The 17542-nt window shown below is 47.2% G+C and overlaps 1 protein-coding gene and 1 long non-coding RNA gene across 5 annotated transcripts in view; one reads left to right on the top strand and one right to left on the bottom strand.

Annotated features, from left to right (window-relative positions):
• The window catches only part of MARCHF1 (membrane associated ring-CH-type finger 1), a 508234-nt gene that overhangs the window by 349608 nt on the left and 141084 nt on the right, over nt 1-17542 (bottom strand). The gene's annotated exons all lie outside the window — the stretch shown is intronic.
• On the top strand, nt 13412-16556 carry LOC134919457 (uncharacterized). The gene is made up of 2 exons (XR_010177457.1): nt 13412-13460; nt 16285-16556. It is a non-coding gene; the product is annotated as an uncharacterized LOC134919457 (long non-coding RNA).

Raw genomic sequence — 17542 nt, 5'->3', positions numbered from 1 at the left:
TGCCACTCCGTGTCGTAAATGGCATATTGGCAAGTTTACGCTTCTCATCAGACGCTTTCAATTTTGATTTTTGGGTCATTTTACTGAACTTTTGTTTTTTGGATTTTACATGCTCTCTACTATGACATTGGGCATCGGCCTTGGTAGACGACGTTGATGGCATTTCATCGTCTCGGCCATGACTAGTGGCAGCAGCTTCAGCACGAGGTGGAAGTGGATCTTGATCTTTCCCTATTTTAACCTCCACATTTTTGTTCTCCATTTTTTACGGTGTGGAATTATATGCGAGTATCAATAGCAATGGCCTACTACTATATATACTGCGCACAACTGAAATGCATCACAGGTATGGATGGATAGTATACTTGATGACACAGAGGTACGTAGAGCAGTGGCCTTCCGTACCGTACTGCTATATATACTGGTGGTCACTGTCAGCAAACTGCAAAACTAAAATTCACCACAGGTATAGAATCTAGATGGATAGTATACTTGACGACACAGAGGTAGGTAGAGCAGTGGCCTTCCGTACCGTACTGCTATATATATTGGTGGTCACTGTCAGCAAACTGCAAAACTAAAATGCACCACAGGTATAGAATCTAGATGGATAGTATACTTGACGACACAGAGGTAGGTAGAGCAGTGGCCTTTCCGTTCCGTACTGCTATATATATTGGTGGTCACTGGTCAGCAAAACTCTGCACTGTACTCCTCCTATATAATATACTGGTGGTTCCCAGTACCCACAATAAAGCAGTGTGAGCACAGATATATGCAGCACACTGAGCACAGATATGGAGCGTTTTCAAGGCAGACAACGTATAATACTGGTGGTCACTGGTCAGCAAAACTCTGCACTGTACTCCTCCTATATAATACTGCTGGTCCCCAGTCCCCACAATAAAGCAGTGTGAGCACAGATATATGCAGCACACTGAGCACAGATATGGAGCGTTTTTCAGGCAGAGAACGGATAAAACTGGTGGTCACTGATCAGCAAAACTCTGCACTGTACTCCTCCTATATAATATAGCTGCTCCCCAGTCCCCACAATTAAGCAATAAGCACAAACGGAGAGGATGCCAGCCACGTCCTCTCCCTAACATTTCCAATGCACGAGTGAAAATGGCGGCGACGCGCGGCTCCTTATATAGAATCTGAATCTCGCGAGAATCCGACAGCGGGATGATGACGTTCGGGCGCGCTCGGATTAGCCGAGCCATACGGGAGAATCTGAGTATGCCTCGGACCCGTGTAAAATGGGTGAAGTTCGGGGGGGTTCGTTTTCCGAGGAACCGAACCCGCTCATCACTAATTATCGGGCTATATGCAATTACAGAGAACATCAAAGCTAAGGGTTGGTCTATGGGTACACAGTCTGGCCAAAGCAGTAGCGACTCAGATGCCATGTATTTGCACGTACGATCACACAGCCATCAGAAGATACATGTCCCAAAAACGTCCGTGACTAGCCTGCATTTTTCCATCCACTCCCATTAATCTCCCCATTAACAGCTACAAACGGCCACTTCCTGTCAATCACTCTGTGACAAGTGCGCAGAGTGACTGACAGTATCCCGCTGAGTGTGAGCGGGATCGAATCGTCACCCTCACGCATTCGCATTGTGATTGCAGCACATGTGCAGCTTGCTGATAATCCCTCTGTTTCGTGGACATCAGCTATTGCGTGCAAACATGAATTAGACCTGAAAGTACATACGTCTAACTCGTTTTAGATTTTTTAGAATGTTGATGAATTATTTTCTCCTGCATGTTATGACACTGACATTATAAAAGGTGATCAGCACAGGAATATCTTTCTGTAATTCAGAACTGACATGACCTTTGTTAGCGACTTATAAAATATTAATTAGGTAGATATTTGTCAGATCTTCTAAAGAGGACAAGTGGAGGTATTGCCCGTTGCAACTAATCAGATTCTAGGTATCATTTATTTTGTACATTCTAAAAAAATATAGTTAGGATCTGGTTGTTTTGGGGCACAACCTACACTTGTTCCCCATGGGATCATTGCTACACACATACAATTATACATCTACAATAACAAGAAGAAATGTACAGGCAGGACTTGGTGTATAGTTGGATTTAAGTCTTTTCTTCCGTGTAAAAATGCAACTTGCATAAAATTGTTCAGGCTGCGCAAATTTCTCCCTTTTTATGAGTTGAGTGTATCTGGTTCTTGCATGCACTGCAGATGTAAGTCAGGGACAGTCACATAACAGTTCAGTACGGGTGTACAAATGCAAGTAAACCCTTGTCCTGCTAGATATATCTATACAGGGGCGGATTGGCCCACCAGGACACCATGACAGATTCCGATGGGCCGGTCCCATATACCCCTCAGCCAGGCCGATTCACTCTCAGGCTGGGCTGGCTCACACTGCTTCCTGTACTTGCGGTTCATTGGAACGCACTCCAGAAGTTAGGCTAGCAGGCACTGCCAGGTGCTGCTAGCTGTGAAAAGAGGTGAAGCTGTTCTACCAATGGGGGACCTGGAGAAAGTTAACCAGCCCAGCAGCATCCTCTCCCTGGCCCTGGCCAAAGGTCTCTTCAACGAGCCCGGGAGCAGCAGCATAGCAATGGTCGGAGCCGGGTTCACTACAGCCACTGCCACCCTAGCTCCTGCACTCACACTGAACTGGGCAGAGCGGCATCTGAGCACTGAAGAGGACCCGTCAGAGAAATTATTTTGAATCACATTATTTGCATTGTCACAGTGTATGGTTTGGGGACTGGACAGGAGAAGGATGTACCTTGTTCTCAGGATGCCAGATGATCGGGCAGCACTCGCAGCCAGCCCTTGGACAATCTCTAATGCAAAGTCCTTCAGCCCTATAGCTGCCCAATGTCTGTCCATGATTATGGGCCTATTTATGTAATGCGGTGGCTACGTATGTAATGTGGTGCTATGTATGTAATGTGGTGCTGTTTGTGTAATGCAATGTTATACATGTAGTGTGGTGCTATACATGTAATATGGTGCTACAGTATACGTGTAATGTGGTACTATTCATGTAATAATGTGGTGGCTATGTATGTAGGGGGGATTGGCCACTGGGACAGATTCTGCTGCACTGGTCCCCTGTGTCTGTGTTTCACTACTTGCATGTGCTCCCTCCCTGTACTGTGCTGCATGTAGTGTGTGCTCCCTCCCTGTACTGCGCTGTATGTAGTGTGTGCTCCCTCCCTGTACTGTGCTGTATGTAGTTTGTGCTCCCTCCCTGTACTATGCTGTATGTAGTGTGTGCTCCCTCCCTGTACTGTGCTGTATGTAGTGTGTGCTCCCTCCCTGTGCTGTGCTGTATGTAGTGTGTGCTCCCTCCCTGTACTGTGCTACATGTAGTGTGTGCTCCCTCCCTGTACTATGCTGTATGTAGTGTGTGCTCCCTCCCTGTACTGTGCTGTATAGAGTGTGTGCTCCCTCCCTGTACTGTGCTGCATGTAGTGTGTTCTCCCTCCCTGTACTGTGCTGTATGTAGTGTGTGCTCCCTACCTGTACTGTGCTGTATGTAGTGTGTGCTCCCTCCCTGTACTGTGCTGTATGTAGTGTGTGTTCCCTCCCTGTACTGTGCTGTATGTAGTGTATGCTCCCTCCCTGTACTGTGCTGTATGTAGTGTGTGCACTGTGCTGTATGTAGTGTGTGCTCCCTCCCTGTACTGTGCTGCATGTAGTGTGTGCTCCCCCTCCCTGTACTGTGCTGTATGTAGTGTGTGCTCCCCCTCCCTGTACTGTGCTGTATGTAGTGTGTGCTCCCTCCCTGTACTGTGCTGTATGTAGTTTGTGCTCCCTCCCTGTACTATGCTGTATGTAGTGTGTGCTCCCTCCCTGTACTGTGCTGTATGTAGTGTGTGCTCCCTTCCTGTACTGTGCTGTATGTAGTGTGTGCTCCCTCCCTGTACTGTGCTGTATGTAGTGTGTGCTCCCTCCCTGTACTGTGCTGTATGTAGTGTGTGCTCCCTCCCTGTACTGTGCTGTATGTAGTGTGTGCTCCCTCCCTGTACTGTGCTGTATGTAGTGTGTGCTCCCTCCCTGTACTGTGCTACATGTAGTGTGTGCTCCCTCCCTGTACTATGCTGTATGTAGTGTGTGCTCCCTCCCTGTACTGTGCTGTATAGAGTGTGTGCTCCCTCCCTGTACTGTGCTGCATGTAGTATGTTCTCCCTCCCTGTACTGTGCTGTATGTAGTGTGTGCTCCCTACCTGTACTGTGCTGTATGTAGTGTGTGCTCCCTCCCTGTACTGTGCTGTATGTAGTGTGTGTTCCCTCCCTGTACTGTGCTGTATGTAGTGTATGCTCCCTCCCTGTACTGTATGTAGTGTGTGCTCCCTCCCTGTACTGTGCTGCATGTAGTGTGTGCTCCCTCCCTGTACTATGCTGCATGTAGTGTGTGCTCCCCCTCCCTGTACTATGCTGTATGTAGTGTGTGCTCCCCCTCCCTGTACTGTGCTGCATGTAGTGTGTGCTCCCTCCCTGTACTGTTCTGTATGTAGTGTGTGCTCCCTCCCTGTACTGTGCTGCATGTAGTGTGTGATCCCCAGTGCCAGATTAAGGTCCATATTGGCCTGGAGCTGAAATTTAGGAAGGGCCTATTGTGTGCCTCGGCAGGAGGTGTGACAAGCGCTGCGGTGGTGTGACTAGTGATGTGGGGGTGTGATCAATGTGGTGTGGGTGTGGTCTAAATAGGCCTATGCCATGTGAGTGACACAGTCACCACTTACTGACGGACACTACTTACTGACACACACAACACAAAGCTTACTGACACAATAACCACTTAGTGACATACACTACTTACTAACACACACACGCACAACACAAAACTTACCGACACAGACACCACTTACTGATAGATATTACTGACTGATACACACACACGCACAACACAGAAAAACTTACTGACACAGACATTACTTACTTACTGACACACACACAACACAATACTTGTACCGCTCTCACATCACAATGCCGGGTCCCACCTGGGAATTGGAAATGGGTCCATTCCTGGGTGGAACCCGGCATTTGACCCTACACACCGCCAACCCGACCCGGCAATTTGCCGGTTCGGGTTGCCATCCGTGGGCGGAGATGGAGTCGGCAACAGGTGCGGAGGTGGCGCTGGGAGATGAAATGATCTCTGCGTCGCCACTCCCTATGCAGTGAACGGGTCCCGGGTTGCATCGACCTGGGTGACCCGTTCACACTGCACCTGACCTGGTATTTAACCCAGGAATAACCCTTCTTTATTCCCGGGTTGAATTACCGGGTCAGGCAACCCGGAATTCGCCCATGACCCCTTTCACAATGAACATCAAAACGTGTTGACCCGGTAATATACCCAGTCTATACCAGGTTATTTTTGCGGTGTGAAAGGGGTATTACTGACACAGACACCCACCACTTACTGACAGATACTACTTACTGATACACACAGCGCAAAACCTACTGACAGACACCACTTACTGACAGACTCTACTTACTGACACACAAACACAACACAAAACTTACTGACACAGACACCATGCAAAATATACTGACACAAACACTACTTACTGACAGACACTTCTTACTGACGCCAGTGGTGCACACAGAATTTTTTTCTCAGTGGTACTTTGCCTGCGCGCCGTGGGTGTGGTCACATCTCATTAAGGGATGTGACCATGTGACACTAGGTGGAGTGGTTATATATTATGTGAATCCATGGCACAGACACCCCCTGTCCCTGCGGACTACAGAGACAAGGACAGCAAGATGTGACACTTGTTATAGAATAAAAAATATTATATGTAAGCTGTGTACCCAGCACTCATCCTGTTATGATGTGAATATTTGCTCCAGTGCCCTTCTTCGGGTTTTCAAGCTGTGGACAGAGTACAATGAGGCAGCACTCCCGAGTCTTGCTGGTGCAGTAATATTTTTAGTAAGATTCTAGTAAGATTCTGGATCAATAAGTCTTAATGCACCACCAAAACTCGGGATTGCCGCCTCATTGTACTTGTGGGTAGGGGTCCCGACCATTAGAGCTACTCACCGGGGTGTAGTATGAGTTGCCAGCGGCCGGGTCCCCAGCGGCCAGCATACCGGCGTCGTGATCCCTACCGCCGGCTTCCCGACAACAGGGCGAGCGCAAATGAGCCCCTTGCGGGCTATCATCCCTCCAGGGGGTTCGTGGACCCCCAAGAGGGAGAAAAGGTGACGGTATGCCGGTTGTTGGGATTCCGGTGCGGTATACTGTGCGCCAGGATCCCAACAACTGGTATACTGAATACCACCCACACACCGCTGGCCCAGCACCCCACCGTCACTTTTTCTCTGCCAGTCTGGCAGGTGCGGGAGGGTGATGACATCACCTTCATACTCGCAGCAGTCCTTTTCCTGGAAAAGGAAGAAGGTGCTGGCGGCGCAAGATCTAGGAGCTTGGTGGTGGTGTTTTACAGTGTGGCCGGGGTATGCCGTACTGGCGGACACATTCTTAATGATACGCCGTACCGGAGCATACTGCCACACTTGCAGGACTGACTAACACACACACACACAACGCAAAACATACTGACACACGGCACAACACAAAACTTACATAGACACCACTTAATGACAGACACTACTTACTGACACACACACACACACACACACACAATGCAAAACTTACTGACACAGACACAATACAAAACTTACACACACACACACACACACACACACACACACACACACACACACACACACACACACACACCCTTCAATACTTACTGACATAGACATCACTTACATAGGAGACCTCAGGGCCTGGTGTGGGCTGCTACTCACATGGTTTTGCATGCCCCCTCAGCTCTGACATCCAGGGACCCAGCTCTACTAAAAGACAGCAGCCTACTGTCAAGATCCTTCCCCTCTTTCATGAGCCATGTTATTGTTGGGAAGCTGCAGCAAGAATGGTATGCTGCAGCAAAAACATATATGTTTTGATGGACAAGGGGGCGGGACTTCGGACGGGCATGGGGGCGGAGCCTCGGAGATATGCATGCACACCTGCTGCAGATATGCATGCCCACCTGCTGCAGCTTTCCAACAATAACATGCCTCATGAAAGAGGGGAAGGGTCTTGACAGGAGGCTGCTGTCTCTGAGCTATTTTCGAGGCTCCACCCCCGTGCCCGTCCGAAGCCCCGCCCCCTTGCAACACGAAGAGGTCAGGACACAGGGTAACCAATTTGGGGTGGGGGTGAATGGGCAGCCGGAGGAGAGTGGGTGAGCTGCTGTATGCGCTGACAGGAAATGTTTTTTTTCATGTCAGCACTGGCCACTGCCTGCACTGCAGGGAGCTCAGTGGGCCTATTTTCAATGGGGGGCTTGGAGCTGCAGCTCCATCCGCCCCATTGTTAATCCGGCCATGGTGCTCCCCCTTCCTGTACTGTGCTGCATGTAGTGTGTGCTCCCGCTCCCTGTACTGTGCTGTATGTAGTGTGTGCTCCCTCGCTGTACTGTGCTGTATGTAGTGTGTGCTCCCTCCCTGTACTGTGCTGTATGTAGTGTGTGCTCCCCCTCCCTGTACTGTGCTGTATGTAGTGTGTGCTCCCTCCCTGTACTGTGCTGCATGTAGTGTGTGCTCCCCCTCCCTCTGCTGTGCTGTATGTAGTGTGTGTTCCCCCTCCCTGTACTGTGCTGCATGTAGTGTGTGCTCCCCCTACCTGTACTGTGCTGTATGTAGGTAGTGTGTGCTCCCGCTCCCTGTACTGTGCTGTATGTAGTGTGTGCTCCCTCCCTGTACTGTGCTGCATGTAGTGTGTGCTCCCCCTCCCTGTGCTGTGCTGTATGTAGTGTGTGTTCCCCCTCCCTGTACTGTGCTGCATGTAGTGTGTGCTCCCCCTCCTTGTACTGTGCTGTATGTAGTGTGTGCTGCCTCCCGGTACTGTGCTGTATGTAGTGTGTGCTCCCTCCCTACACTGTGCTGTATGTAGTGCGTGCTCCCCCTCCCTGTACTGTGCTGTATGTAGTGTGTGCTCCCGCTCCTTGTACTGTGCTGTATGTAGTGTGTGCTCCCCCTCCTTGTACTGTGCTGTATGTAGTGTGTGCTGCCTCCCAGCACTGTGCTGTATGTAGTGTGTGCTCCCCCTCCCCAGAGCTGGCCCTAACCAATATGATGCCCTAGGCAAGATTTTGTCTGGTGCCCCCTAGCACTGCCGCTAGTTCTGCAGGAAATGCCTGGCATGAGTCAGCTGGCAGCTCTGCTAACATTGGGTGCCTTTTGTTTATGATAATGCATCAATATTATTTGCATTACTATGTGGCTAGGATGCACAAGCAGCTTCTGCTGATTAAAATGATATGCAGCATGCCTATATTCTGTGTGCGACTGTGGCTGTATCTGCACACGAAATGCTACGTTACAGTAATTTCCAGGAATACACTGCAACGTAGCAGTTCGTATGCAGATACAGCCACAGTCACACACAGAATATAGGCATGCTGCATATCATTTTAATCAGCAGAAGCTGCTGGTGCCCCTAAGCATACCAAATGCCCTAGGCATTTGCCTAGTTTGCCTATGCCTAAGGCCGGCTCTGCCCCTCCCTGTACTGTGCTGTATGTAGTGCGTGCTCCCCCTCCCTGTACTGTGCTGTATGTAGTGTGTGCTCCCCCTCCCTGTACTGTGCTGTATGTAGTGTGTGCTCCCCCTCCCTGTACTGTGCTGTATGTAGTGTGTGCTCCCTCCCTGTACTGTGCTGTATGTAGTGTGTGCTTCCCCTCCCTGTACTGTGCTGCATGTAGTGTGTGCTCCCTCCCTGTACTGTGCTGCATGTAGTGTGTGCTCCCTCCCTGTACTGTGCTGTATGTAGTGTGTGCTCCCTCCCTGTACTGTGCTGTATGTTGTGTGTGTTCCCTCCCTGTACTGTGCTGTATGTAGTGTGTGCTCCCCCTCCCTGTACTGTGCTGTATGTAGTGTGTGCTCCCCCTCCCTGTACTGTGCTGTATGTAGTGTGTGCTCCCCCTCACTGCACTGTGCTGTATGTAGTGTGTGCTCCCCCTCCCTGTACTGTGCTGTATGTAGTGTGTGCTCCCCCTCCATGTACTGTGCTGTATGTAGTGTGTGCTCCCTCCCTGTACTGTGCTGTATGTAGTGTGTGCTCCCCATCCCTGTACTGTGCTGTATGTAGTGTGTGCTCCCCATCCCTGTACTGTGCTGTATGTAGTGTGTGCTCCCTCCCAGTACTGTGCTGTATGTAGTGTGTGCTCCCTCCCTGTACTGTGCTGTATGTAATGTGTGCTCCCCTCCTGTACTGTGCTGTATGTAGTGTGTGTTCCCTCCCTTTACTGTGCTGTATGTAGTGTGTGCTCCCCCTCCCTGTACTGTGCTATATGTAGTGTGTGCTCCACCTCCCTGTACTGTGCTGTATGTAGTGCGTGCTCCCCCTCCCTGTACTGTGCTGTATGTAGTGTGTGCTCCCTCCCTACACTGTGCTGTATGTAGTGTATGTAGTGTGTGCTCCCCCTCCCTGTACTGTGCTGTATGTAGTGTGTGCTCCCCCTCCCTGTACTGTGCTGTATGTAGTGTGTGCTCCCCCTCCCTGACTTTGAAATATATAAGGTTAAAAAAAAGTGGTTTGTAGAATGTAAAATCAATAAAATCAGAAGTAGATTAAAGGCATGACAGCAGTGTCAGTAGACACTGAAAGTGGGCATATCAGTCCTTGTATATTCAGACGTACAGATGTACATCAGGGAAGGGCATTGTAGCAGCTTATGCATAAAGTCGCAGGTAAACATTAGCCTAACGTAAAGCAAAGGAGGCACCAATTGTGTCTATCTCCGAATCTGGACCTCTGAGGAGTGACCCCGCCCTCTTGACAGGCCCCTCCCCTAAACAGACTTTGCCCCCATTAGGGTTGCTTCCATAAATTTTACCGGGCTGGTTTTCGATCCCAATCCGCCCCTGTATCTATACTATTTGAAAACTGGATAACGGATACAGTTCCTGCCAGGCGTCCCAAAATAACTCAGCACATTTAAAATAAATCAATCATAAAAACATAAATCAAACTTATTCATTAATAATACATCCCTTGGGTAGATGTTTTTGTTTGCTGAAGCCGTCCTCTTTCAATGTACCGGCATATCAGCACAGCTCAGCGTATGAGGAGAGAAATAAAAAAGTGACATGTGTAGTGCAATTATTTAATTCAATAAAACTCATATCATTTACAGCAACAAACAATCATAAAAGGTTGGGCAATCCCCTCCAATCCCTGCTGTAGTTAAAGTGCAGTGCAATTACCAGAAAGAAATGAGAACTAATATTCAATAGTTCTCAAACAAGTTTGTTATTGTTATAGGTGGTCATTCCAAGTTGATCACTCGCTAGCAGTTTTTTGCAGTCGTGCAAACGCTATGCCGCCGCCCACTGGGAGTGTATTTTAGTTTAGCAGAAGTGCGAACGAAAGGATCGCAGAGTGGCTACAATTTTTTTATGTGCAGTTTCAGAGTAGCTCAATACCTACTCAGCGCTTGCGATCACTTCAGACTGTTCAGTTGCTGTTTTGATGTCACAAACACGCCCTGCGTTTCCCCAGCCATTCCTGCATTTTTTCTGGCACGCCTGCGTTTTTCAGAACACTCCCTGAAAACAGTCAGTTGACACCCAGAATCGCCCAATTCATGTCAATCACTCTGCGGCCACCAGTGCGATTGAAATGCTTCGTTAGACCCTGTGTGAAACTACATCATTCGTTGTAACAGTACATCGTGCGTGCGCATTGCGCCGCATACGCATGCGCAGAAGTGCTGTTTTTTTGCCTCATCGCTGCACAGTGAACAAATGCAGCTAGCGATAAACTCGGAATGACCACCATAGTCACCAGGCATCTCCCGGGGAGATCACTCTGGGAACTCCTTCAGGTAAGTGTCCAGCAGTCTCGCTCTTTCAGCAGGTGTGGTGGGGTCCCTTCTGTACAGCCAACGCGTTTCAACCCTTACTAGGGTCTTTTTTAAGGCAGAATAATGGTCCCAAGTCTGCAAACAGATATTTATATTCCTAATGTCCAATCAACATGGGCCGTGTATAGATCACACAGCTGTTTCTATTGATCCCCGTTTTAAATCATCCGGTTGCCTCAGCAATGGGGAAAGCCGATCGCTCCAGAGCATAACGCCACTTCCACCACGTCACTTCCAGCAACACGGAGTAATCCGGTTGCCTCAGCGATGGGGGAAGCCGTTCGCTCCGAGGCGCAGTGTCATTTCCGCCGCGTCACTTCCGGTCATACGGAGCAGCGGACAGGAGCATAAAGTCTTTATACGTTTATTTTGATCCATGTATCCTATAGGAGAAGTGACGTGGTGGAAGTGACATTACATTACGGAGCAAGCGGCTTTCCCCGTTGCTGAGGCAATCGGATGATTCACAACGGGGATCAGTAGAAAAAGCTGTGTGATCTATACACGACCCATGTTGATTGGACATTAGGAAAAGTATTGAATATTAGTTCTCATTTCTTTCTGGTAATTGCACTGCACTTTAACTACAGCAGGGATTGGAGGGGATTGCCCAACCTTTTATGATTGTTTGTTGCTGTAAATGATATGAGTTTTATTGAATTAAATAATTGCACTACACATGTCACTTTTTTATTTCTCTCCTCATACGCTGAGCTGTGCTGATATGCCGGTACATTGAAAGAGGACGGCTTCAGCAAACAAAAACATCTACCCAAGGGATGTATTATTAATGAATAAGTTTGATTTATGTTTTTATGATTGATTTATTTTAAATGTGCTAAGTTATTTTGGGGCACCTGGCAGGAACTGTATCCATTATCCAGTTTTCCAGCATTTGTTTCTTTGGGTGGTATTTGGAGGTATACCTTTGGATTCTCTGTACTGCAGGGCTGCCTGGTTGTATGCACGGTTCATGGGGAACCAATATTTTTGTATTTTACTATGTATACTATTTGGTTCCCAAACTTTCTTGAATCACGGCACCCTAGAGTATCAGCATTTTTATCATAGCACCCCTAGGATACAAGTTTTTTATTGAAAAATGTGAAAAAAAATATTAAATTAAGTAAATTGTGCCTACCTGTCATTCTTAGTGTCAGTTACATGGTGTTGTACAGTTGAGCTTCTGATTGTCCACGTGTTTTATAATTGGCAGTCACTAGCACCGGTTCTGCCTATCACCATAGATAATTTGATTTAGTCCTGGATCACCAAACTGAGGTACCCCTGCAAGAGCCTCACAGCAACCCAGGGTGCCTAGGCACACAGTTTGGTTACCACCGATCTATACGCAAGACTTAAATGTTGCAAGTACTACAAGTATACTACCACTGGCGCATGCAGGGTTACACAGAAACCCCCCTGGTGGAACAATTTTCTTTTTGTTAGGGTGGACGCTGGAAAGACGCAGCTCTTCACACTGTCACAGTGATAGTGACTGCCGCAGCCCGTATCAGCGTAGCCACATGTAGATACTTTGCAAACTACAGCAGATGGCCATGGGGAGCTACATGTGCTCGGCAGCGGTGGGAGCAGTGGACAGCTGTCATCAGTGGCAGTGTCGGGCACTCAGCAGCACTGGCGGAAGCATGGAATCGACAGTTCTCTGGGTCAGCAGGCAGTCAGCTGCACTGTTATGCTGCAGTAGTTAACTAGGACTGTATGTGTATGTATTTACATATATGTATTTGTTATATCCATATATATATATACATATATATAAAAACACACACACATATATATGTGTAGATAGATAGATAGATAGATAGATAGATAGATAGATAGATAGATAGATAGATAGACAACAAACTGGATGCGACACTCAGCGGATTTTGAATAGATGAAATTAATCACAGCATTGTGGTTTGTTTAATCTTTTTAAAATCCGCTGAGTGCAGCGTCCAGTTTGTTGTATATTTGTATTGAATTTGGAAGGCATCGGGGCTATTGGACTGCTATTGCTGGGAGTGCCGGATCCCTACTTTATATATATATATATATATATATATGTTGCTTTTGGGGTGATGCCAGTCTTACCCTGGGGAACCCTTGTATGTGTGTGTGTTGCGTGTGTGTTGTGTGTGTGTGTGTGTGTGTATGTATGTATGTATGTATGTATTGTGACAAGAACACTGGGATAGTGTTTGAGGGCAGGTATATTTGTCCCAGGTTCTTGTCTTACATGTTTTAGAAAATGTTAACTTCTAGGAAAAATGCTTTTTGTTTTGTCTGAACCTTTTCAGTTTGCTGTAAAAGCTGGGTAAAGGCTCTGAGAGAGAGATAAGGCGAGTTCTAGACATTGGGCCCAGTTCGGGTCTTTGGCCTCACAGAGGGCTAATCAGGGTTTCAGCTGTGTAAGAGTGATATAGTGCTTCTAACCTGATTAGTATGGGCAGACTGCCTGGGAAGGCTGCAGGATCTGTGTGTGAGAGACACGCTTTCTGATGCAAGTAAGCTATACAGTATGTACTGAAGAACTCTGTGTTTTGTTTAGTGACAGTTAGGAACATCTTATGTTTAGTTAGTGCCGGACAGGCAAGGTATTTTTATTTTGGGGTTTGTTTTATTTTCTGTTTCAATAAAACTGGCCGGGGTCAGTTGTACCAGAAACTGGACTTGTGTTGTTCCTCAGCTGCTGCGTCCTGCCATATTCCCCAGGAAAAGGCACCTTGCACCCCTACAGTGTTACAGTATGTATGTATATATATATATATATATATATATATATTTATGTATATATTTGCAGCATGTGGGCAGCACTCCTCTTTAAAATGTACAATGTTATGGTGCCCTCTTAGGTGTCCCATTTCTGAGACCCAATACAGTGCATGGAAGGCGGTACTCAATCAGACAGACAGCAGTAAGCTGATGTTCATGAACATCAGCTTGCTTCCATCTGTCTGATTACTTGATTGCCTGCGCTACACACACACACACACACACACACACACACACACACACACATATATATGTAGAGAGAGCATATACTGTATCTGAAAATCCTGCATTTGCCCCTGACTACAGTATGCTACACACAACTCACAATACAACTACAGAAACTAAGGTACAGTATGTGGATGGATTTTTACATGTTCACACACAGAGACAAATGTAGCATTTTAACATTCAAATAAATTAAATATTTAAAGTGTGAACTATATTGTTACACAAATTTGTTTTCTCAGAGAGCAAATTCAACCCTCATATACGTGGTGTCATATGAAAATGATCTTGATGCAATATATAAAGTGTCAAACATGCTTAAACCTCAGTGGTGTAATGTTTTAAATAAATGACACCAAATGCCATCCAGGCTTCATTATCACACATTTTTACGTTTTTACAGAATTGTGCTTTGCTTCTTTTAAACATTACAAGAGTGACTCCAGAAATAGCACTACATACTCACATTGTTTACACTGAATAAGTGAGTGGATGACTAATCTCCTTATGTGAAGTTACAGAAGAAAAGGAAATTATGTTTATAAACCAAACAGGCAACCACAATATATAATTCTTACACGCAAGAGGGAATTGACTTTATTGCAAAACACAGAAATTACACAATGTGGTTCAGTGCCCTACAATTATATGTTAAGAACCTTGACAGGCATCCACAGTGTGAGAGAACATGCAAATGGTGAAAAGCATACAGCAGCTAATTTTTGTTGCTATGGCACTTAAACAGGGCCGGAGCTTCCACTAGGCAGCTTTAGGCAGCTACCTAGGGGCGCCGGGACCTGAGGGGGCGGCCTGCTACAGCTGCCTAAAAAAGGGTAGCCTAGTCCTACCTTTCACAGACACTGCAATTCCCCAGAATGCATATCTTACAGTAGCCGTGACTGCTAAGCTCCCGTATTGCAGCCTCCAGCTCCACCTCCACCCGGCACAGGCAGCAACTTTGACAGCTCTTGGAGTCCTGGCTGGGTGTGACATGTGGCGCTGCTCTTCATTCCAGGCTCTTTCACAGACTACTCCGTTCCAACTCTGCACTGCAGCCTGCAAGTACGGTGGCTGCACAGTGCATTCTCTGCATTGATAAGGAAAGAGAGCAAGAGCAGCGGTGTGGTGAAGGGGTGGGGGGGAGGAGATAAGGAGCAGGCATGCACACAGTCTGGGGGGATGAGCAGCAGCATGCACACAGATTTTGGGGGGATAGAACAGCAGACATTTAACAGATAAGGTGGGGGCGGGTGAAGGGTGGGTAGGGGCAGAAGTTTTGCCTAGGGTGCCAAGAAACCTTGCACCGGCCCTGCACTTAAAGTAATGCAGAAATCATTTATTATCACTGTATACAGTATATGTTGATTTATGAAAACTGACCATGTAATGAATATGTACTAAGGGGCCTGTTTAATAACAAATAAAGTACAGATACAGTAAAATGATCGTTGGGCCAATAAGGAATATTGGCCCAAATGTATTATTCTGACCCTAACACTCTCTCAAACTACCGCCCTATCTCTCAGCAGCTTCCTTGTCTCTCTAAGCTACTTGAGAGACTTGCCTACACTCGACTCGCACACTTTCTTAACTCACACACTTTATTGGACCCACTTCAGTCAGGCTTCCGTTCCCAACACTCCACAGAGACAGCACTGACTAAAGTGGTTAATAATTTTGTCACTACGAAGTCTAAAGGCCATTACTTACTACTTATTCTTCTAGATCTGTCTGCTGCCTTTGACACTGTTGACCACTCTCTTCTCATACAAACACTACAATCCCTAGGTATTAAAGACATAGCCCTTTCTTGGTTCCTATCCTACCTATCTAATCGCTCCTTCAGTGTTCGCTTCTCTGAATCTACCTCCTCGTCGCTACCTCTTTCAGTTGGAGTACCGCAATGCTCAGTCTTGGGTCCTCTGCTTTTCCCTATCTATACCTCATCTCTTGGTAAACTAATCAGCTCTTTTGTACTTCAGTATCATCTGTACGCAGATGATACTCAAATCTACCTATCCTCCCCTGATTTGTCCCTATCTGTACTGGGCCGTGTCACTGAATGCCTTTCTGCCATTTCTTCTTGGCTGACATCTCGCCACCTCAGACTTAACATTTCAAAAACAGCGTTAATTATATTTACACTGCCCAATAGTAGGTACCAACCTGATATCTCTATCACTGTTGAAAACTCGCTTAGTTTATTCAACAGGCTTAGAGTCTGTCTGTATCCTGGGGTTATTTTTAACTTTGTATTGTACATTAGGTGGAAGTGTCATTTAATGTTTCAGGTTTTCTTTATGATTGTTTTGTTTTTATGTTTGTTTACAGGCGTCACTTAGCTACGGAGGTAGCGCTTCCTGATTGGCTTCCCCTGTCCGGCGCTGTCTGCTGACGTATGCCTCCAGAGACCTGTACTCAGTGCGGCAGGACGCAGCGGGAACAGTGGCGCTGGACAGGTGAGTACAATCTCAGCAATGAACACTTGTTTAAGTGGGAATAAGTGCTCAGTGTGTGTATTACCTGTATGTGTATCGCTTGTCCCTGACGACGGGGGTAGTCCCCGAAACGGTGTAGGACCATAATAAAGACATTTTAACTTATTACTATCGACTGTGGAGTGCCGCTGTTCAACGCACACTATTTGGGATCCAGCCATAAATCCACAGAGGGCACCACAGCAAGTATCCTAGCATACCCACCTTGAGTGCCGAGTCACGCCGCTACATATAAATATATATATATATATAAACCCAGAGCCTAATATTCAACTTGAATTGGTAACAAAAGAACAAAAAAATAATACAGCCTGTTTTCTGCTTTGATGAGAAAGACAGGCTGTGCTGACACATGCACAGGACAGAGAGAGCCTGCACACTTTCCTCTGTATGTCATCCTAGCACAACCTCAAGACAGGTATCCCGCCCCCTTCTTCGCTGCAGTCACGGAGCTGCAGGCTGCTAAACTTACTACTGGACAGCTGGTCCATTACTCGGCAGCCACACTGGCGCTGCCACAGCCCATTGCTGCCCTATGTAGCCAAGAGCTGCCAGATTATCAGTGGGAAGCAGGGAGTACTGTACCGCAGATCTGATCAGGAGATCAGATCTGATCTGCTATGGATGGCTCACCCAGAAGGGGGCTTGCGGGGGGGGAGGTATTATGTGGTATGTAATTGCAGGAGGAGAGGAGGCGGGTGAGATCGCGGAAGGCTCGAGTGCTATTGCTGGAGGAGAGAGAGGAGTTTGCAGAGGGAGGAGTGGGAGTGACAGCTGATAAGTGATGGGCGGCCACAACATCCGTGCTCCTCCTCTCTTAAGGAAGAGGAGGAGCACAGCTAAAGGAATTATGAAGCAGCATTCATCGGCAGCGTGCTGTGCCGCCCTCCAGTGGCCGGCGCCCATAGGCAGCTGCCTAAAGCTGCCTAATGGTGGCACCGGCCCTGGCCTTAACAAGTGATAAAGTGAAGACGGATAAAGAGTGATAAAGTTCCAGCCAATCAGCTCCCTAACTGCCATGTAACAGGCTGTGTTTCAAAAATGACAGGAAGCTGATTAGCTGGTCATTTATCACTCTTTATCTGTCTCCA

Source organism: Pseudophryne corroboree, chromosome 1 (genome assembly GCF_028390025.1).
Source record: "Pseudophryne corroboree isolate aPseCor3 chromosome 1, aPseCor3.hap2, whole genome shotgun sequence".
NCBI lineage: Eukaryota > Metazoa > Chordata > Amphibia > Anura > Myobatrachidae > Pseudophryne > Pseudophryne corroboree.
The sequence above is the reverse complement of the archived record's forward strand: the minus strand, read 5'-3'. Positions and strand labels throughout refer to the sequence as shown.